Source organism: Lepidothrix coronata, unplaced genomic scaffold (genome assembly GCF_001604755.1).
Source record: "Lepidothrix coronata isolate B3197 unplaced genomic scaffold, Lepidothrix_coronata-1.0 Scaffold56, whole genome shotgun sequence".
NCBI classification, from domain to species: Eukaryota; Metazoa; Chordata; class Aves; order Passeriformes; family Pipridae; genus Lepidothrix; species Lepidothrix coronata.
This window is the reverse complement of record NW_016690236.1, coordinates 4,712,940-4,736,926: the sequence shown is the minus strand read 5'-3', so window position 1 is coordinate 4,736,926 and position 23,987 is coordinate 4,712,940.

Here is a 23,987-nt window from a genome sequence, read left to right as displayed (position 1 = left end):
AGGAATCTTTCCAAAGTACTGCTGAAAAGTCCCATTTCCAAATCAGTTGCTGTTATCTTGTGACATGGAAGTGTCTATCTAGTGGAAAAGGAAATGGTGGCAGGTTCTTCTCAAAAGGCTATCATATATGCCCTTGTAGAAAGGACAGCCTTGCTGAACTAGGAAACATGTGAAAAGAGGAGGCTGTTTGCACACCTATAGTCTGGTTTGTAATCTCTCAAAGAAATGCACAGTGACAAGGCTGTGAGTGCAAAAAGAGAGGACTACACAATGTGTCTGAATAAGTCTGTAAAAAATCCTAGGGTCATGGTCGATGGGCCTGCATTACAGGAAACAGTAAACCAGAAGTTACAGAAGTAAAATTGTACTGGGCTGCATAGGATGCTGAAAAGAGGCTCCCTGTACTACTATTACTGAAACTTCTTCCAGGATGCAGAAAACAAGACAGAAATGTTATTGAGGAGGTGAAGTTGAAATATATGTTTGATTCACAAAAAAAAGTATAAAGATTATCAGAAGGAGAACACATTTCTGGAAGGAAGGGATTCATGCAGGATAGTTAGGCTTCCCTTAAACTATTATTAAATCCAAGTTGCTGCATTTTCGTATTAAGAGGGAAGTACAAGATTTGAAAGTCAAAAATGAGGAACACCAACAGATATTTTAAAATGCCTTCAACCAAGATGTGCTGAAGTTTGTTGTGTTCATGATGTATTTGACAACCACAAAGTTAAAATATTGTGTATCTTAAAGTGAAGGTTACGACAGATGTTGGAAATATTCAAACAAGAAGCAACAGAGAATTTTCAGAATATACTGACAGTGAAACAGGGGACAGTGAAGCAATGATATACATGAAGTCTAAGAAATAAAATTATGACATGAGAATAGCTGTTCTTAAACAAGGCTATTGATAGAATAATCGGATGAGAATCTGGAGGGAAGGATGACAACCAATGTAACATTAATACTAGGATGCACAGTTTACAGGGAAGACAGAATAGGATGTTATTATTGAACAGATGCTCTTTAACAGTAATCATAGTGCACACACAATTGCTCCTTGCAGGAGCAAAACCAAAGAAAATAGCAATAATAATAAATTCATTATAGTTATACTTAATTTATGAAACGGTACTATAGTAAAATGTGAGAACTTATTCAGAAGAAGGAAGAAATGCAATTTAAAAGGTGAATTTTTAAAGTTGTTGTAGAAAATGTATTAGAATAAAGTTCTCAAACTTGGAATAAATGCAACAGAGTCACAAAGAAATGAGGAAGGTCCAAAAAGAAACCAATGTGGCTATAGACTCAGGATAAAAATGACAATAAGAAATCAGAAGAAAAAGTGAAGCTGCATCTGAGTTAGGAAAGGATGATCATAAAACTAGTAATAAATCCTTTTTAAAGTGCATCAAAAGCAGGAAGCTCATAACAGTGCTTTTAAGGTCAACAAAGGATGAAAGTATAAAAGAAGCATAAACAGCCAAATTAATGTTTTGCATCTGTAGTGACCCAGAGTCTGGGGAGCTGTGTGTATGGTAAATCCTTTTACAAAGGACTTAGAAGGTAGAAAAGTGAAACTAAGGGTCAATGGAAGAGATCATAGAAAAATAGACATAATCAGTGGTAACAAATCACTTACATCAGACAATATTTATCCAAGTTCTACAGGAACTCAAGGATGAAAAATCTTAACTACTAATGACGGTGTGTAAACTTTCACTTAACACTGTCTCCATACCAGAGGCTCTGAGAGTAATTAACCTGGTGAGAATTTTTAGAAGAGCTCAAAGAAAGATCTGGAAAACTGCAGACCATTAAGTTGACATCTGTACAACAAACTAGTGCAAATTACTCTGAAGAAAAGTACTAACAGTCACCCAGATAAATAAGATGTTATAGACAAGAGTCAGCTTTTGAAAGGCAAGACGTGCCTTGCAGATTCACTGGATTTTTTTTTTTAAAGAATGAACATGCCATAGGATCCATCCAGTCTGCTTTACTTAGGCTTCCATATGACATGTAAGTTCCATCAAGCCACAGTCCACTAAAGAAATCAGGATATTGTTTAGAGAAAAGAAGTCTCTCACACAGAACAGTGATTTGACGAAAGCATGGCAAGAGACAATATGGAGTAACGGTGAACTATCACAGGGAACAGAGTTACTAATTGAGTTCCATAAGAGTAAGGAATAAGACCTATGCTGTTCAAGAGACTACATCACAAATGACCCAGGAAGTGACTAGTGAGGTGATGAGTCTGTGATGATATTAAGTTATGCGAGATCATCTGTTACTGAAACAGTAAAATGGCATATCCAATTTAATGCAGAGAAGGGCAATGCAACCTAAGGAGAGGAAAAAACCCAAACCCAACCTTGGCTATCCATTGATTAATACTACTCCAGCTTGAGATCTTGAGATTTTTATAGATGGTTTTTGTACATTTCTCAATACTCAATAAAAAGAAATAACTCAAAATGTTATGAAATATCAGGAAATAAATAGGGAATGAAATGGAAAACAGTGTCATGCCTTCACATAAAATCACACAAATGCTATCCAAGCTGTGTTGCATCCACTCCTGAGATGACAAAATTCAACACTAAAGAAACAGAAGGGCGATGAGGATGAGCTGAAGTACGGGTTCAGCCAGAAAAAAATGAGCAGCTGGAAAGGTATATGATCTTGAAAGCAACTAGACAAATCTATGTAAGAAAAATCTATTCAGGTTATGCATTCTGGCTCCTGAATCTCAAACACCTTTGAAAAGGATAGTTTTCTAGGGCAGTATGATAATGTGATTGCTCTCTTCATTAGTAACTGTTATTAGTTACTGCTAGAAACAAGATGCTTGACAATATTGACTTTCTGTCTTACCTAAGCGAGCTTCTGTTCTTACCCATTCCTGAATAGTAAAACAGACAATATCTCAACTTGTAAAATCTTGATTCCTTTTTATGTACACTTTTCCATTGCTTTTTTACTACTGGAAGTTTATAACCAAGCATGCCCACTCTGCAGAGTCCAGGAGCAGTTTCATTATGGATTAAAAGATGCTGTGGCCTTTTCCTAAGTGAACAAAATCTTCTCTGACACTTCTTTTGTTAAGCATATGGCCGAATACGTTTCCCCAAGACACTCTGTAAACACATAACCTAGGAATCTAGAGATTTGCTGAAGCAGCTCTCATCTAGAAATGAGTAGGGGGGATGCAGGGGGTTGTGTTCCCCAATATGAATAACAGAAGTTCAGTTGTAGTTAGAGCTAAGGGTCTGGTTTTGCTCCCTATTGCCCTCCTCTGTGCCTGAAGGTGGCAGCACCAAGATGCTAATAATTTAGCTGTTATAATCAAACAGAACATCAGTTACTCTTAAAATTAAACTTGATATGAAATTTAAAAATTGATAGTTTAACTAACAGGTCCTAAAAGCATACATGGATTAAGGGCAATAAGTTAGACTAAATAATTTAAACGTGTCTTGTTTATTTTCTAAAAGTTATTCAAAAGAGTTGTTCAACAATAGTTTTAAATAATAAATGCAAGTTTTTATGTTTTAGATGATAGACTTTTTAAAAACAGATTCATAAAGCAAAATTTAAAAACTTAGTATTATCTTTTATTCATTACATCTGTTCATATCCTATTGCATGTCACCTGTTCATTTAATGTATCCCTTTTAAGATCTACATTAAACACTGCTTCATCTCTTCAAGAATTTCAACTGCAGCATAACTGGCATCTTTCATATTTGATAGGGAATTGGATATAAAATTTTGGGAAATCAGACACCAGGCTCAGCATAGAGGTGAGAGCATTACATTAGAGGTCTGAGAGCAAATGAGAGAGTGGTGCAAAAAACCACACATACAGTTACTTTGGTCTTATTTTCTGCTCTAAAGTGGATATATCAAGAGTGAGCAGAAAAGTGACAATGGAAAAGAGCATTCGCACTTATGCCTTTAATTTTTTTATGAATATAGAAAATATTGCTTCTCTTCGAAATCCCCTTCCTGGAATAGACCACACTTGACTATGGGCTTACAACAGGATTTTGAAATTATGTTAAATTGTGCTGCCTAATTTCATATTAAAAATGGAGAACAATGAAGTAATTTTACAGATGTTTGTATATAAATGTAGAAGGCAATAGCAAAATATTAGTGTATAAAAAGGTAATCATGGACTAATATGAATAACATGAAAATGGTTTTGTAATAGTAAGATTAGGATATCCTTACTTGCTTACTGTCAAACAACATGAGTCTTAAAAAATCTTGGAAGCTGACAGTTTTTAGAAAGTGGAAGATTTTTAAGGCAAAAGAAAGCATTTATATTTGCTGTTTACAACTTGCAAGCTTACAAACATTGTGGGAGACAGAATTCTGGATTCAAAATACAGGTCTGACTATTATGCATTCTCAGGTAGCCTCTGACATGGTCAAGAAAGGTGTCCATGCACTAAAAATGTGACCCAAATATCAAAGGCCACTGCACGCAGTTGAGCTCAAAGAACGTGATTTTTTGCAACTGATGGAAGTAGACAAAAAGTATTCTATGTACACAAGGTCTGAGTGGCACATTATCTATTTCAGAAGTGTACTTTGACAAAAGCATTTTGTAATTTAAAAAAGCTTAGTGGTTTATGCAACAGCGTTACATTTTACAATGTGGTCTGATAAACTCTGTCTCTAGTTTGAGAATCAGCATAAAAGACTCACTTTGTGGCACTGGTAAGTTGCATAACTTCTGTAATTTTTTTTCAATATTCGTCACTGTAATATAAAAAAGCCCTAGAATTTTCCCATTATTAAAATCACACAACAATTTCTTTTATTAATACGCTGTCACTTTAATTGCTTCAAGCTTTATTATAATTCATTCTGGACGAAAATATTATGTAGCCAGGCTTTTATTTAAGCTAAAAAGTCTGGAAATATTTAGTCATAAAAGTTTAAAAATGTTCCCAAAGGAGAATGGGGTACAAACATGACACTATGCCTATTCCAAAAAATGTTATTTAATTTAGGACTTCTAAGCTTTCAATCAAGGATTTAAACCCAGCAGACAACTTCAGTGCTAAGGTTTTTCATGAACTAATCTATATGCAGGTTGTCTGGACTGCAAAATTCTTACAGAATTTACTCATGTCAAATGCTTTTATAAAAAGGAATATTTAGTTTAACATCTCAGAATAGTTCATTGATGCTGTGTTTTCAGACATCTCACAAATCCTTTCACAGACAAAAACAGCGAACACAAATAATCCCTCAGAATGATGAGGAATCCTCTAGCCATACCTATGCTTCTTCCCATTATAGTCTTTCCCAGATACTCCCACTGAGGGAGGAGCCATATACTGGAAATTTGTGATAACTAGCAGATTGTGAATCTTGAGTTTACCAACATGTTGATTAAATAGATGATTTCTAAAGAAAATATTCCTGTGTTGGAGTTCCTGGGCCTTTTTTAGTTTGCCTTTTTTTTTCCCCAAATCAAGGAATGAATACACAGAAATCAGCAGTAAAAATAATACTGAATCATTAAATCAAGCTGAGTTTCTGGATGCCATCACAAAATTAACTAACCTACATTGCTAACTTAAACAATTCAGCTTTTCCAGGACACTGAATAGATTTCCCACAGAATCAAAGCACAGTAATGATGGAGGTTTTTCACTGCAGGACCTCTGTCTGACTTGTTATAGAAATAAAAACTACATAGTAAATAAAATACAACCTTGCAGAGAGAAAAAAGGATGGCTTACTGGCTCATGCTCTTGAATTCTATCCTATGGAAACAGTTTTTCTTCCTAAGACTTCAGCAATTGAGGAGAGCAGATATCTCATGCTTAATTATTACTGCATAGTCTTTTTTTTATTTATTATTAGTATTGCCTGATGTAGTGAAGTGGTCCCACTAGCAGAAATGCCTCTTTCTTACAAATCAAATGGATAGAAATTTTCTATGAATAAAGCCTTATGTAATACTTAGCACTCTCACAAACTAAGCAGTAAATGTTACTCACATTATGGACATCTGTGACCTTTCACTCTCAGTCATTCTGTTTTCTTTCTACAAATTGGGGTTAATTCCACCCCTTGTCCAGAAGGATGTTATGAAGATTAATTAGTGTTTGTGATAAACACAGATAGTATATTGATGCACACCGCTGAAGAACACTTGAGGAAATTAATCATTTATTCTTTAGAGCAGGAACTGAATAGACTAGAGTAAATAATATAAGAGGCAATGCAATGAACAATTAGGATAAGACAAAATATCAAAAAGCTCCTTATTATCTAAGCAGTATTTATTTTGTGTATTTAATAAGAAAGGGATCCTCTTACTAAAGATTGCTCTAATCCAAATGCAAAAAGTGCAAACTAAGAGTGGAGCAATAATTCTGGTTCCTCCCTTTCCTAATTTCCGAGTTCTTTGCAAACATAATAATGTTGTCTTATTTTTTCAATATAGCAACAATGATTATATTATAATGTTATTTTTATTTTAACAGATTTAAATTTCCAAACCATTTTTGATTCAATAGTAGAAGATAGAAAGAAATATCTAATTACCACATGAAGAAGCCATATTGACTGCAAAGAAAGAGATAGAACAGTGGCTACTAATTCACTGTCTGTCAGATTTGAAATCAGAGCCAATACAAACCCACTCTTCTATGCTGATGACTGATGATTATCACTCACTGTCCATGAGTGATAATGTTGTAGAATAGAAAATACACCAATTTGATTTTTCTCCTCAGCAGACCACAGGAGACCACAAACTATATTTAAATTAGAATAGAAAAATAAACATATAATTAGTGCACCATTTTCAATTAAGTATTTCTAATTACTGAAGTTGAAAGCTGCAACTTATTACAATTGTAGGGAGCACGTTTTTTCCTGAACTCCTGTTGTTACAGACTATAATACATTATCTGGTAATCTTCACCAATTACAAGCTAGTAGTATTTAGCAACACACAGCGCTATTAAAATGTTTTTAAATAATCTTCAGTAAATTCAAGTTTCAACTTTTGCTCCAGTTTTCAGGTTTCTAATAATAGAGCATTTGAGCCTTATAAATCTTAGAAATCTAATTAGACAATGTTAAGTTCTCTCTAGCTGAAGTCACAGATGTTTCATACTGCGAAAATCAGCAAGCCCCAGGGTTTGTTTGGTCTAGTATAGTGTCAAATTTTCATGGATAATTTAATAGCTAATAACTCTAATTCTTTCCTGTAAACCAAGAGATGATAAATAATAATTGCTCTAAAGCCATAAAATCAACCCTCCAGGCAAGAAGAAAAAAAAAAATAAAAGAAACCATTGAAGAGATTAATTTCTGGTACTTAATGTTTCTTTATTACTAATTGTCCCTGAGTTGTATATATCTCATAATATGAAAGAAAATGCAAATAAATCCACTGAATTCATGCAACTGAGAAAGAAATATATATCAAGGATGCTGTACATATCTTTGATCTGTTACACACATTTATTAGAAGTTAGTAAAATTTATTTTTTTTCACAGGTTCTACTAACAACAGATTATGGACACATCCAATATTTCCTCCAACAAAATACTAGAAAAGCTATATTTTCTGCATTCAAACACCTTTTTTTAAAGATTTCTTTCTCCTTTGCAAAATTATTAAATAAAATATAATAATTCTTATTGCTTTAAAAAGAACTAGACAAGCAAAGGTAATTTTTGAGTTTGTATTTGAGAGTCTGCATTCCATCAGAAGATATATTGATTTTTTTCTGAAGAACATCAGAGTAACATTTAGCTGCTTTTTAATAAGGCTGACAGCAGGTTTGGGCCTATTTGTTCTTATAAAATCATTAGCCAGGTCACTGTGTGGAATGAACTGGTTACACCAGATGAACAGTGCTCTACTGTGAAGGTTTCCCAGACTTTTTTAGAAGTGCCACCCCATAAATAAGATGGGTTTCCAGATATTCCTCCCTTTTCTATGTTTAATCAGACTAGTTGGTAACAGCTTTTTGCTCTCCTTTTTAAGAGTAGATGGCCTTAGTTTTAAGCAGAATGGAAACAGTGCTGGCAATAAACAAGGAATGGGTATAATGGCTAAATGGGGAGACTCAGCAAAATCCAGAAAACACATAAATTCTGAAGACATACTACAGTATTTGGGAATAGCAGTTTACCTAATCAAAAGTTATCGGCAAAATTGTAAGAAGGCTCTTATAGAATTATACTAACACCTGAAAAAAAAAGTTGTGAATATACAGTCTTGGAGGAAAATGGATTTCAACTGGTCATAAACAAAACGACCAAAAGTCAAAACTAGAAAGTTATAAACAACTGTTCTCTATCTGTTTCTTGTTATTGCTATTTTTAAATACCCAAGAGAATTAGGTGTTTTACAAGATTAATATCAAATAATCTTTAAAGTCAATTGATTCAGAACTGAAAGAAAAGGAAAATAAAATATCCAAAGAATATCTAGTGATTTAAAATGCCTGGGAAAAGTTCACTGACTATCTTAATTCAGTACTCAGATCCTGCCAGGGAATCAAACAAGATGTACAAACATGTGCAAACGAAATGGAGAATAATATAGAGGATGTTCCAATACCATTATGCATATTAATCTTTAATTTAAAGCACCATTTGTGAATATGGCTTCCTAATTTCAAGAACCAGACTGTACAGTTCAGAAAATTATGAAGACAATTGTCAAGCACATTGAAAACTCACTTAAGAACAGAGATCAGAGACACTGCATAAGAATATGAAAACATAACAAAATAGTTGCTTAAATAACAGAATGAAAAAAATAATGTAAGAAGTTTATGTGACAGAATTTCAATACTTTTTTAGATTTAATGCATGTGTACATTATCTAGCCATGGAAGAACTTCTATTTGCAGAAGAAAATCAGGTAATTTCCTGAATATATCTGTGCTTACTGATCCCATCTGAGAATTCAAAATGTGACATTATCCATCCACTGTGTCAACAAACATAAGTTCTTCCTTTTTTTTTTTAAAGCTACATGTTGTTTTGGACTTGTCTATATAATTGATTTTGAGCTATTTGAAAGCCAGAAAAGGTTTTTTTCTTTTGTTTCCAGTTCATCTTTTTTTTCATTTTCCCAGAGGTACTAAGTTTGCTAAGCTGATCTTCCTAGGACATGATGAAAAAAAATTTGAATATATATATATATATATAAAAGTTGATGGAATTTATAGCCTGGGGAAAAAGCTATGTTCAATTGCTGTATGATACACTGATAGAAATATTGCCCAGGAAGGCAAAGAATAACAGAAATATTACTTTGAGCTTCCCTTGACAATGCTTACATAGTAGTTGGAAAAAAAATATAAATAAAAGAGGGTGACTCTTTAGGTTTTTGTATGTATTCTCAAACACTGAATTAACCTGTAAGACTCAGAACAAAGAGTTGTGGTGCTGCCACAGAAGCCTAGAAGTCAGCTGACAGGTACATATATCCCAACAAGTAAGATAAGGACTCTGATCATGTCTTTTTATTTGTGAACATTCTACATTTATTCTCATAGTAATTAATTTTCTAAAAGTTGTTTGAGTACCATGTCATTTCAACTTGCAATATTTTTTTTCTGACAATGCAGGAGGATCTCTCCTACAATACACCTAGGAATATCAAACAACAAGTACTTAGACTATAAATAGTATCTGAGTATCTTAGTATCTTATTAGTATCAAACAATTCTCTTTCCTCTTTAGAAATCTTTTTGGAAAGAACAATGGAACTACTAGCATGCAATGAAATTAAAATCAAATGCAAGTCACACTTCTACAAGACTACAAAGTAGTCTACAGGACAATTTTTAATAATCTGTGCCTGTGTTTTTGCTATGTTTTCTAAATGGGTAGCCTCAAAATCAGATGGCTTATGCTAAGAATTCAAAACCTTTACATTATGTTTTAATTAAATCTAACTTAGGTAGATTTATCTCTTCTTACACTGGTCTACATTAGCCTGCAGGTTTGGGTACATAAATAATTTACTGGTTTAACAACATATGACAGATCAGCTGAGCTGTAGGAACTGTGTGCACAGCAGATGAGAAGCAAATCCAGTTAATTTAGAAGGCAACTAAGGGACAGCAAAATGCCTTTTTTTTCCTTCTGCTTAAGATTGAAAACAAAGATAGCGCATATATATTCACTCTGCTGTGCCCGAGTAGATATGCAAGGTAGCATAGTAACTGACTTCCTTTGTCTTGAGAGAGATCTTATGCAATCACTTCTGTTCTGGTTTTCCCTCTTATATAGACCACACCAGTTTGCATCTATTCAGGTATTGCAGAAGTAAATATCCTAATCTAACAACACCTGCCTCCCTAATTACATTTGACATAAAAAAATTCTTTTGTGAGAAACAGATTACTAAAAAAGCAATAGAAAGGAGGTTACAATGCATAACAGGCCTAATTCAAAATTAAATAACAAAGTTAATTACATATTTAACTTTTTCCCTGAAATACCTGTCACATTGTGCATCTTCTGTAGTTTTGAAAGTCTCTGATCACTGAGAGTAATTTTTTTTTGTCTCCTATTACAGCTAAGGAATGGCCTTCTAAAAGATATATGCATTGCTCTTATTAGCCTTCCTACGTCCCAGAACTACCTCTCTGGTTGGCTGCTTCCCATCCTCTCTGCTTTAGATTACAAGTACTCATCAAGAAGCTGTCCCCAAACCATAGCAGATTTTACCTAAAAATATTTAAAAAGCTAATACAGTTGATACATCAAACAGGTTTTTGGTTTCTTTTAGTTCTTACATTCGTTTATATTCTTTTTGTTTCTAATCAGCTGTGTCTAATGTGGTATTTTATAAACCCTTCAAATTCTTGCATATACAGCATGCTACTGAAGTGCTGTCAAGACAGTTTTTGTCACACTGAGAAGATCTAAAGAGTTCCTATTAAGTTATGTATCTATGTATTTTATGTAAATAATGACGTAGGTTTGTGTAAAAATTACAATCCTTTAACTAGGGTGGCTCTGTTCTTCCAAGAGACCTGATTTCTAGAGTGGGTGGGAGTCCACTCATCCTTTTCCACTGCCCACTTGTGTGGGTGGGATGTCACCCCTCTCTGAAGAGGGTTTAGAGAGATAGGATACACTGCAGGGTTGAAAGACCTAGAACTTGCCTTAGTAAAAGGACTCCAGCAAACATGTTGAGTTGTGGACACTCTAAACTTGCTTTGCTCTAGGTTTGTCCTAGGTGGGGATTGCCTGTAAGCCAAAGGAAGGAGATGTCTTATTCTCTGGCTAAGGAGCTATTATTATTTGGATTTTCATTCCTGAAAAATATTGTGGCAGTAATCTCTCATCAATTTTTTTGCCTTGCTATGAATTGTATGAGGAGTCTCTCCTCAGAAAAGAATTAGACCAGCATCTATGCAACTCAGATCTAGGAACAGAATTTTCATGTCATAAGTTTTAAAAAAATCCAGTCAATTAAATGCAACAGCATTTTTTGTTGAGTAAATTGCAGGAAAAAAATTTGATTGCTTGGAAATTATTCCTCTAGAAAAGCTATTTTCTTTATATGCATTATTTTAAATACTTAAAAGTAATTAAGAAATATACTTCATAAGCAATTTTAAAATTAAAAACTCCACAATAATTATTGCTATAAAGCATTTTTTGCAAATGTGCTCATTCTTGCTAACTGTTACAGGTGATTATTCTTCCAGCTTACCAATTATGTGCTTTGAATGAAGAGCCAACATCAATTAAACTTAGTTTGGCATCAGCAGGTTATCAGGTGTCATACTATAAAGTGAGTGGAAACTGAATTTTGAATTATCAGTATCTACAGATTATTCTTTTGGATATAATGGATGCCCAGAGAGCCTGATAGTTTTGCAAGGCATTAACTGCCCATTGCTCATTGCATGTATCTTTGGCCTGGGGAATTGCAGAAGCCACCAAAAGACCATCTCTGTAAGAAGAATAAAGTCCCAATCAAACCAAGTTCTTGCTGGGGGTTGAGGTGTTAGCGGGGACAAAGTTATAGAAAGTCTGTGTTGATGTTGTTTAAGAATGGTATTCTTTTAACTATGCCTGTTCTCAGCCTCTCCTTATCATTCCTTTTCAAAGCAACAGCAAACAGAAGGATTTAGCTGTATATATCTAGATTTATGCCTTTCCCATACTAACTGTATTAAACTACCAAAACAGCATGCACAGGCACATGCATTTCTTTGCTCAATTATAGGTTTATTTTTAAAGCTATGCATTTTCTGGATTTCTTAAAACTTTTTGTTTGGTTTTTCTCTTTGTTTGTTTGCTTTGTTGATTACACAGACATAAAATGGGTAGCAACAGATCTAAGTTGGATAAGTTACTACTAAGAACCATCATACTACTACAGAGAGTGAAATATCAGAACAATTTGCAAGAGCAGCTTCAGAGTCTCCTTGAAAGTGTTCAAAACTCAAGTGGATCTGGCCATGAGAAACTTGATTTAACAAAAGAGAAACTTGAGTTAATAAGACCTGCTCTGAGCACATGCTTGAACAAAATTTCTGGAGCTCCTTTCCATACTCTATTATTCTACAAATCTGTCGAAACATTTGCCTGTGTTTCCTATTAAAATTATTTTACAAGGTCTGAAACTGCAGAAATAGGGTTGAGAGGACAAAGTAGTAAGACTGTAGCTTTGCAATGAGTCCAGTCCTTGGAGAGATTTTTGTCCCTTGCTCTCAACACTTACTGACTCATTTTATTCATTTTCTCTTGAATGTGAAACACATAAACAAAAAAATAAAACAAAAACTCCTACTTTCATCTTAATCAGGAAGACACGTAGTGTAGGTCCCTCTTGCTCTCATGAATCTTAAGACACCTGTGACAGTTGATTTCTGCATTTGGCATCAGGAAAGGTGAAAAAGTAGAAAAAAAGTGATTTGACCACCTCTATCAGAATTCTAGAATGGTTTTTCAGGCCATGAATACTTATTTCGCAGATGCATTTAATACAAAGCTTTAGCCTAGTTTCATGTCCAAGTGGAATTGACAAAAAGAACCATTCTCCATCAATTTGCATGGTTTATGTGTCTCCTGTTCAGTCCTCTAGCTACTGTGAATACTCAGTCCCCATGCAGTTCACACTGAGATTTTAAGTTGTGACCAAAAAAACATACTGAGAAGAAACTTTCTGACTTAAAATAACCCTGACTGAGCAGAAAGGTGGATAAGACTACACCGCTCTCCTTCTCTGATTCTCCACTTCTCCCTGTGGAAAAGCCCAGCTCCCAGACTGTTGCACTGCCAGCCCCTGGCCAAAGTCCAGCCCCTGGGGCTGTGCTGTCTCCTTCAGGAGCCAGGCATTTGGATCCACTGGTGCTCTTGTCCCAGTTTGCCTCAATCACTTTAAACCTATTAGATTGTGAAATCCTAGAACAATATCCCTGGCTTTTTTAGATATACTCGATAGGCAGAACCAAGGGGAGTTGTCTTTTCTTTTCCTCTCCTATCAGCAGTTCCATGTCCAACATAGTCTGTATTTTTCCAGCTTCAATATATACCCAACTTAAAATACGTAAGTTCACATTTTATGTAATGAAATAATCCTCAATTCTCTTATGAAGTCTTTGATTAATTTCTTAAACTGATTTATAAAAACAGTGGTGAAATCAGCAGTCAGTCCTATCATTGGCTTCTCAATATAATAACAAAAAGAGCTTCACTATTAAAAAAATGCCATTAATAACAGTAAATAGTTTATTAATGATACAGTTGAAGGATAAATTCAAACTGGAAATTTTGCTGAATACACTTAAAGGTTTGAATTTAGAAACAAGTAAATACAGCTGCGAATCATATTCTCTTAACATGAGTTATGGCTTGTAAATAGACAGACGTGACCTTCTCACAGGAAACCAAAAGGATTTTTATCTATCCACTATTGCTTTTTCTTAAAACCAAGAGAGCGTTTGGATGCTTTATCAGTAAATAGATACATTCAAATCAAGATATATGAATATTCACTCTTTCACTAAAAGTGTTCAATACTTCACCTCTGATAATATAAATCCAAGTTTTGCATTTGCACCTGATAATACAAGTAGTTGTACATTGACTTTAAATTTATTCTTCTAATAAGAGGCTGTTAACATCAGTGTTACTGTTTGTTTGTTTTAGCCTACATCTACAGCTATAACACTTATGCAGCCTGACTGATTATTCTTGTCCACAATATTGTTTGTACTTCTCTATAAAGAAATCCTGTATTAGCAACATTTGTGTTTGGGATGAAAAACTTGGTGTTTTTAGGACCTAAAAAGTTATTTGATGATGATGTCTAAATATGAAGGAAATTCACATAAAAGCAATCTGGTATTCTAACTTGGTCAAACACAGTTTTGGTTTGTTGTGGTTCATACACAGCATATTACTATCTTTTCAAATGTTCTCATTTTACAAACCAGAAAAAATCATGAAAAAAGATAATTGTTCAGCAATCACTTCTGTGAATCATGCTGGGCCCTCTGCTGATCATCATAATGTCCCAACAGTGTTTTGCTACTGCCTTCAATGGCATTAGGCTTATGCACAATGCTCATCTGCATAAATCCCTGTTGACTGGCTCAGCTTGGAGAGGACTTCTATTGCCAACAGCTAAAAAGCTCTCCCCTGGTATCAAAGGCTACAGGCCCATGTTTTTGAAGTGAAAGGATCAGAGTTCCTAGATCTCAGATTTGTGAAGCTAATTTCAGAACTGTAGGATGGTAAAGTTCTTCTCTTTTTGTAGTCCAACGATACAGTGTTCTTTTCTTTATATTTACATAATGCTTTTGAAAGATAAATGTGAAAACCATGGAGCATATTTTCCCATAATATTCTTCAGTCCATGCCAAGATGGTGTTATTTATCAACTGAGGTTATTTGGTTGTCTCAAATTAGGATAAAAACGTCTTAACAAGCATGTCTGGTGATTGCATTATGAGTTGTTAAAATAAAAGTTAAGGAAAATGCATTGAAGAAGGCTTACATACAAATCAATATGGGAAAACCCAATATACAGAGTTTCCACTGTAGGAAAGGCAATATATCTACTGTTGTATTGTAAGAAAAGATTTAATTCCTAACAAGAGAAATCATGCTGTCGTTTGAGAAAAACAAAAAATAATGCTGAATAACAAACTCAAGAGATCTGCTCTAAAATACCAGTTGTGAAGACAAAATGTCAAAATAGCATAAAAATACACAGACTATACTTCTATCACTTTATTCTACCTCATAAGATTTGTCAAACAATAAAGGGTGACATTGCATATTTACATCAGGTATCTTTTCAAAAAGGGAGGAATAGGGGTTAGGAAAAGAGAGAGAATATCTTTCTGACACTGATATTCTGAAAGGGTGACTTCAAAATTTATATACATGATTTAATTACCGCAAGCAGAAATTTCCTAAATAAGGTACATGTATATAATTTAATTCTTTGTATAAGGGCTTGAAGTTCTTCTTACTATCAAATATTTTAAACTTGTCATTGACAGTGCAGACAACTGCTTAGTAATTCAAACAAGCCACTGCTCTGTGAATGTCACATCAGGATATCGACATTTTTCTGGCGGTTGAGATATTCCCAAACTTTAACATTACGATGAGGTATTGCCTTATTACTGTGTAGTATCTGCAAATAACAGTCTAAAGATTAGGAAGGTCATTTTGATTTAAATGCAACTGATAAAAAGAAAACTCAGATATTTTGTATTTCTGTATTATAACAATTATGTCAAACAGTGTTTTTTCATATCAAAATTTGGGTAAAAGCTGCTTTGAATTCTATGTGAGAGATCAAACACACCAATAAAGCTCAAGCTGAGGAAAGTTGTGAATTCACGCTGCTCTTCAGCATCATGAGGAGTGTTGTTGTCTCTCTGAACTGCACACAGGAGGGTGCGTTTGCTGGTTTTGGGAAACTTGCTGTACCTCTCCTGAGATATCTGCAGTCAGTTAAATAAGAAGGAAAAGGTTCATGGCTTTTCACCTGCAGTTACATGTATGCATGATATGGTTTGAAGCTGGCTCCCTGCCAAGTCTCCAAACCTTACCACCAGAAGTCCCCCCCCCCAACCTCAGGGAGAAGAGGGAGAAAAAAAAACTAAGAAAAACCCGAAACGAGAGAGAGACAACCAAAGTGAGATATATAAATATATTTACACTTATATACAATTTCACAAGGGAAAGGGAAGGGGGAAAGGAAAGGGAACAAAACTAAAATAAAATATATAGATATCCCAAGACCCAATATCTAACAACTAAAAAGTTAGCAAAGAAAAATAGCTCACTACTCCCCTGGGACAACTGAGAGTTGCTCCGGAACGATCGCTGGCAACCTCTGTCTCCCAAGGTCGACAAGGCCCAACCAGGCCTCGCTCCCCAACACGGCAGACTCAACAGCAGGGGACCTGCACCTCCAAGCCGCCGGAAGGAAAGAGAGCGAAGGCCTCTCCTCCTCTCTTCTTATAATCTGGCTTACGTAAAAATCGTAGGGAATACTGGGTAAATCTGGACCCTTCCTTGGTTACAAACTGGTCACCAAGGAAGGCCTAGCCCAAACTAACACAATGCACTACAGGAAAACTTTCTAGCCTTAAATCTTTTTTAATAGAGTTAAAAAATTCATGTTTATAAAGTCAAGTATATTAAAGAAAGATAGGAAGGACCACAGCTCATTAAAAACAGATATTAAACTTATTTGTTTCTGTAACCATGAATGAAATACACACAGTGTTCCAGTGTTATTTAAGTGTTCTTTGGGCCAAAATGTCTTCTCTTTAGGGCATATTCAAAAGGGTGAACCCATCTAAGATAGAGTGCACTAACCCTGCCAGGTAGAATATATTTTCAAGATTGAAAAAACCTTTCTGCAATACCCCTAATTTTATGTCTCCTTGCTGTCTAGTCAAATAAGCTATGAAGCAATTTTCCAAGAAAAGGAATGCATAAAGCAGAATGAAAAGAATGAAAATTTAAACAATATACAGGGAAAAGAAACACCTTCTACTAAAGAATCAGTGTGAATTTTAAAAAAATGCTAACTATCAATGCACCACCAACTCTTATCAGCACAGTATGTAACACCATACACATCCATACAAACAAACTGCATTTTAAATTTTAGTGTATTTTATATACTTGAAAGCAACATTGCTAGACTTGAGCTGCAAATACATATGAAAAAACTGCTATTCAAAGATGGAGGTGTTACTGAGACTAGCTTATAAGACTGTCTTCAATAATACCAAGTGATGACAGGTGAAGTTGTTAATTTGTGAACTTCAATCTTACATCCTTTTGCTCACAATAATGAATCTAATTAAATACATTTTAAGACTTTTTCTTAAGTCACATATGAATGAAACAGTTATCTCTATTGGTATTAGAATAATAAAGCTCTTTGCAAATCAATCTGGCTGTGGCCAAAATAATGTGTAAACTCTTTGTGCAATAATCAAAGCTACAGCTGTAGGTATTATAGGTACTGCACGTCTTCTACTGCCAGAACCTAGTTCTGCTGTAACAAAACCATTATTTCCTGCACCACAAAAGTAAAGTAGCTTGCTGGGTTATGAAATTTCTATTTCTTCAGGTGAAATCCATCACACATTGTAATTCAATATATAATGCTAATTCCTGTACCATCACTGCCAGTACTGCTATTCTGTTAGTACCTCATGAAGTTTACCATAAAGCTTTCAAATAATTAACTAACTCGTCTGGAAACTATTTTATAATGTGACCTTCTGATAGAGAGATGAAAAAGATTTTTCCTCTTGTGGTGATTTGGTTTTTTCAAATTCAAATTTAAGTATCTGTTAACCATGAACATTCAATACAGAGATACTAGTTACATCTACAGAGCTGAAATACACAAATTTTAACCTTAAAAAGATTATGAATCTGGGTTTCCCACATCCTAGATAAAGGCTGGAATCACTGAAATATAACAAAAGTGTAAAACAGTATTGCATGTCTCCTAATGGCTGTTTCTTAAAATACTTACTTTGTTTTTTCAAGGAATACACACAGCTGCTTGCCCACAGTAAGACACTACAGGTTCCAGATTCCACATAAGATGAGTCACTAAGTGCTTCTCAGGCATAACAATTCAAACACATCCCCATGCTGAACACTTCCTGAGTTTATGTCTTTTTGCATGGTGTGTAGATATTCCGGCACAATTTCTGAGACAGGCTGCAGAAACTAGTCATGGATACAAAATCACTTATTCTAGTCTTTGCGACTTGTTTTAGGAGACACACTGTCTCCTAAAGGCACACTCTCTGCAAGGCAAACAATGCAGAATTTTCTACAAATATGAAAATATGGAAGTTTTTTCACCACTCCACTCTGTGGGTGCTTGCCTATTATATATAATGGCCAGTCTTCACGAGCGAAGATTTGGGAAAGGTCATTAACCCTTCGAGCCTGTGCAGTGGATTTTTTAGGTGAGACACAGCGTGCGCTGAACTGAGCCCACCCTTTAATCCTGAGGTTCATCTGCCGGGGCCGAGCAAGCTTGGACAGTGGCAGTGAGGTCCCCAAGACGTAGGTTTGTTTAGAGTGACCTTCTCTTAGATGGATGGCCTTACAAGGCTGACGAGCTCCATCTGCCCGGGGGGCTGGGAATCGAACCCGGGTCGCAGCGGTGAGAGTCCTGCACCCTAACCACTTGTATTTTACTGGATAATGTGTAAACAGTTCACATCAGAGTGATAACTGGAATAATCAAAAGATGTATTTTTAGTAAAGTTTCAAAGGTTATGATGGTGCTTAATCTATATATTAAGTCTGAAACTATTAACCATTCACTACACAGTTTAATCCCTAAAGAAAACACATCTGTTTAAACCTAGTTCAAATCTAAGATACAAAACTGTTCCCTGCTAACATCTGGAGTGAAAGTGAATAACATTCACCAAAGAAATTCCCAGAAATTACTACAACTGAAATTCCAAAAGGAAAGCATTTCTGTCATGTTAATGACACATAGATAAGTATTTATTTTGGGTTAACTTGTTTAAAAGCTTGTTATTTCTGCAGTGTATAAACATTGTTTGTGTCATTCATAAAGATAATGATGTAAAGCTGACTGAAACATAATGAAAAAGGCACTAACTAATTTGGAAGAAAGAAGCAAACAATAATTGTGATCACAACTTCACTCTTAAGATGGTGCAGTAAGGGTTAGATATAAGGATTTAGAGCTTCACAACTTTCCCAGTTAGGGTAACTGCCATTAAAGAGGAATAAGCTCAGTAAGAAGAAAGGTAAAGAAAACTGCATGAACTTTCAGTGTATTTCCAAAACATTTAGAAATCTTAGACAAAGGAAGAGATCAGAGATTAAAAGCCAGTCTGGAAGATAAGATAACCTTGAGATAGAAGTGTGAAAGTACATATATTTTTACTTCCCTTTACTATTGCATGATAATATACAGTAAGAGTAAGTTTTTGTTATCAGTTCTAAGATAGGGAGATTGCAGAAGACATTGAACATTTTGAGGATCAGAAAATATTGCTAATATTGACTGATCTTAATTGTCACATAATAAAGAGCTTCAGTTTCCTTAAAATAAGTCAATGGAAAAACAGAAGAGAGTTTTGCAAAGAAGACTTGTATAATTCTAGATGTAAAAACCAGGTTTTCCCCCTGAAGCTAAGAAAATGGTAAAACCCCAGGGGGTGGTGACCCCTGGAAGTTTCGAAGTTTTGTCCAATCTGCGCTCCTGCGAAATGTAAACATACCACAAGCAAACAGAAGAGAAGGTTAGTAGAGAAGGTTAGTTGTAGTTTGGTTGTAGAAGTGGTCGCCATGTCCTGAGGCCACGAGGAGCAGAGGGCAGAAGGCCCCTGGGGGGGCTTTGGCCTCCCAGCCCCCAGCAGGGGCCTGCGGGGACCTGGAACAGCATAAAGCTGGGCTAGGTGCCTGCAGCTGAGAGCTAAGAAAGTTTTCTCCACTGTGAGTGAGCAGAGACAGAGCAGCAGCAGAAGCAGCATCCAGAGACTATGGCTAAGAGCCAGGACAGATAAGAACAGAACCAAACAGCAAACGGCATGCACCGCAGAGAGGACTCCTGGAAGGAGAGTCGAGGAAAGAGAGTCAGCAGCAGAGCTACATAGTTTTGGGGGTAAGAACTGAACCAGACCCCCCAAACTCCTTGGAGACCCCTCATGTCCTAGAAGGGAGGGGTGAAGTGAGACATGCACTGCAGAGAGGAGCTGAGAAGCTCAGAGCGTCCTGGGAAGCTGGACCGGGACGGAGAGGAATGCAGAGGGGGGTGACCTTGGCCTTCCCCCCCCCTCGCCACTGCTGCCAAGGTGGCAGCCTGAAACAGAGCACAGGAGCTCTGGTAGAACTCTTGAGGCAAAGGCTTTCAACTGAATGTTGCTCACGATGTTCTGACTCAGGGGTGAACCCCCCTGAGGAAGGGACTTTCACGAAGATGCCCCTGCACTTTGTGATATGTGTAGACATACTTCTGAGTCAATTAGACATACTTCTGAGGCAGGAGAGAGATAAGATAGCCCTCCAATCAAAATGAATATTTAATTGTAGAACACTATGTCAGGTGTTTCATAACTGAACTGAATCATCTGGCTACTTGTAATACAGACTCACCTTTTACAAAGTTCAAAAACTCTATTGACTGCTATTCATGCTTCTCTCTGCTACAAGATCATGCTTGTAGAAGATTCAGAACATTCACATCTATCTGTCACACAGTACATGTAAAACCTGTCCTTTTTTTGAAACTCAGTGCTCTTGCATTACATCTAAGGCAGGGCTCTGCCAGTCAAGATAAGATTTAGACTTTGGCTGTTAAAAATACCGCTAATACAAATATAGGAGACACATTCTAACACTCAAACAGAAATAGAGGGCTTGTTGTAAATAGAAGGTATGCACTACATAAAAGAATATTAAAATTCATAAAGGTGTTAATTTTCAAAACATTTTGCAAGGCTTATCAAATGTCTTTTTTTTTTAAAATTACAGTCCCTCAGCTGACAGCAGTATTTCCAGCACTTTTAAGTTCCAAAATACTGACTCATGAATAAAAGAGGAGATGAGTAAAAGTCTGTCTTTCTCATCTCCTCTCCTCCTCCACTTTGTTGCTGTTGCTGCATGTTATGTTGTTATGAATTATTTCTCACCTAGATGCTCCTTCAAATCCACAATACAGAAAGTCCAGAGGATATAAAAAAATCAGTAGTCAAGAAATCTCACTTTTTTGTTAATAACTTGGTTATAGAGAGGAATAATACAAAAGAAAATAAGTGGGAAGATAATATTGGAGTGCATTCTTGCACTTAAATTCTAGTTTGTGATGATACCTGTGAAACAATCTTATAATGAGGCAGTCTTTAATCTGATTTATATCTTCTAAGAAGGGGCATATGCTACTCTTATTTGCTCTACACATTAGCAGCTAGTAAATAGCAAAACAAATCACAGGATACTAGTTTAGCTTTGCCTAAGACCGGTAATGTTTTAGACTGCAATTTTTCCATTAAGAGTTATTTATATCCCACTATTCAGCAGGCTGACACCTGCGGTTGGCAACACCTGGAAGTGTTCTTAATGAGTTCTCCAGTGTTTCTACTGGAACTGCTGACTTTAGTAACTGCAACATTACATTTATTGTAGAAAAAAAAAGTACAAACCTGAATGCAATGAATTAAAAAGATCAGTGAAATAAATGTTACTTTTTGTGCTAATACAGTTAGTCTGTAAATGGTAAAGAGAAAGGAACACAAAACATCTCATACATAAATTTTCACTGACATAATTTCACAAGAATATTTATTTAATAACATTTTCTATTTTTTTAAAAAAGGTACATTGCACTCATGAACTTTTTAAACAGTTAATAAATCATAGTCAAATTAACTTAAACAAGACAGTTGTTTATCCTCTATTTAAATATTACTTGAACTTTAGATTTCTGGTCAGCAAACATTTGAAAATAGTTCTATTGTTTCACTGCAAGCTTGAGTGATTGAAAAACAAATGAGAAATGAGATTTGCACATGAGCTGTAGGCTTGGCATCCCTGGAATCCGTGCTCTTGCCAAAGGATACTGTCATCCTAAAATTGCATCAAGGCTTTATTTGAAGGATACAAGAATTACTGACAAGCCTCATTCAAAGCAGCTTAGCAAAAGTGCGAGTGTAACCGAAGACTTAGAGAGCTGTTTTCACTGTCTTCAGGGATCAGGATCAGGCTTCTGCAAATGTCTCTGTGCCTGCCATCAGTGCTGATATCACCTGTACCTACCTAAGAACCCCATATTGCCAGCAGTTAAGGATTTTTTTCCCCCAGAAAATGTATCATTATGAAGTGGATTATGCATATTTGACTAAATATGACTAAGATAATATTCTTTTCAAAGACCTACCACATGTAAGTTACATTTTTGATGTTTTTTAAAAGGTTAAATATCTTTCAGTAAAATAATTGTTGCAGTCATTAGTAATAGCATCTGCTTCATCCTAAATTGCTTGTAAAATATATCAACAAACTTTAGCCATGATGATAATTGCCCTATTCCCCATGTCTACAGCATTTTAGCTATGATGATAAATTTTTTCCCAAAGCACAGGAAAGAGCAATAACCCTGTATACTTATTGATTCTTAGAATTATCTATTATATTCTAAAAATTAATAAATAATATAATAGCATCTATAATATGCATAATAAAAACATTTTTCATGTATTTATGAATTCTTTTGGACCATTTCTAGCATGTGCCACAAGTATATTATTGATTGAATGCACATTATTTAAAACCAGTAGTTTCATAAAAATTGACCATGAGAAAAAATTCATTTCTTAAGTTATGTTTTGACATGTATAAATACACTTTCAAGAGGACAGCCTACTTGGAGGTTCATATAATATCAGGAAAACATCATTCTACCTTTAGGAATTAAACTTAATTTACCTATCTTTCTGGAAGCAACAGCAAACATTTTAGAAATCTCATGCAAAAAATCCCAAAGAAACAATGAAGACCAAGACACAAAATAAGTTGTCTTTAAAATATCTTTACCAAAGTTTGAGTTCTATCATGAAAGCTTTGATGCTTTATCACTGTTGAAGTTTACTATGAATATTTCCTGTAATCCAAAATTGACAAATATAAAATAGAATTAGATTTTTATATATTACCATTTAAAGATATCAAGAGCCTTGTTTGACACTGAAATTTAAAAAAAAAATAATCAGAATTCATTATCAAGGGCATTCTCAAAGTCACTTTATAACTGTAATTTCTGACCATCATTTTACATTATAGACTGGAATATTCATTTGAAGAAACTAAATATAGGATACCTCTTTATTCTTTCTCATTCTAAGACATCCTTGGCGTCAAAAATGCTCCATTTATGCATAATTATCTTTTCACACAGTGTTCCCAGATGTAGAACTCCCAAAATGCAGTCCTATTCATCTGCACAGTGGTTGTGAGAAAGTCTGAAGTGTATTGGAGATTATGAAATACACTCTGTACTTTTTTATTGAAGTAATCTCCAAAATGTGTACACTGTTATTTAGCACCTAAGTAAATTACCTTAAAGACAATATCAAGTTCTTCACCAGTAAAATAAAAGGAAACTGTGATTGATGGTATTGGAATTTACTGTCATAAGATATATTTTTCTATTTTCACACTCTTCTCAGTCTCTCTCTTCGGAGAGACAAATACTCTGTAAAATCATTACAGCTCGTAATGGCACATTTGATACTAAAGGTCTACTAAAAGTATTGTATGAAAGTAGTGAAATAAAAGGCATTGCATCACATAAATGGCAAAATATGCAAAACCAAACAAAAAAAGAGACACTAATGAGCTTACGGTAGAACCACCCACAAGTTAATATTAAAAATGGGCATGCAATTATTTTTTCACTGCATCTAAGCACT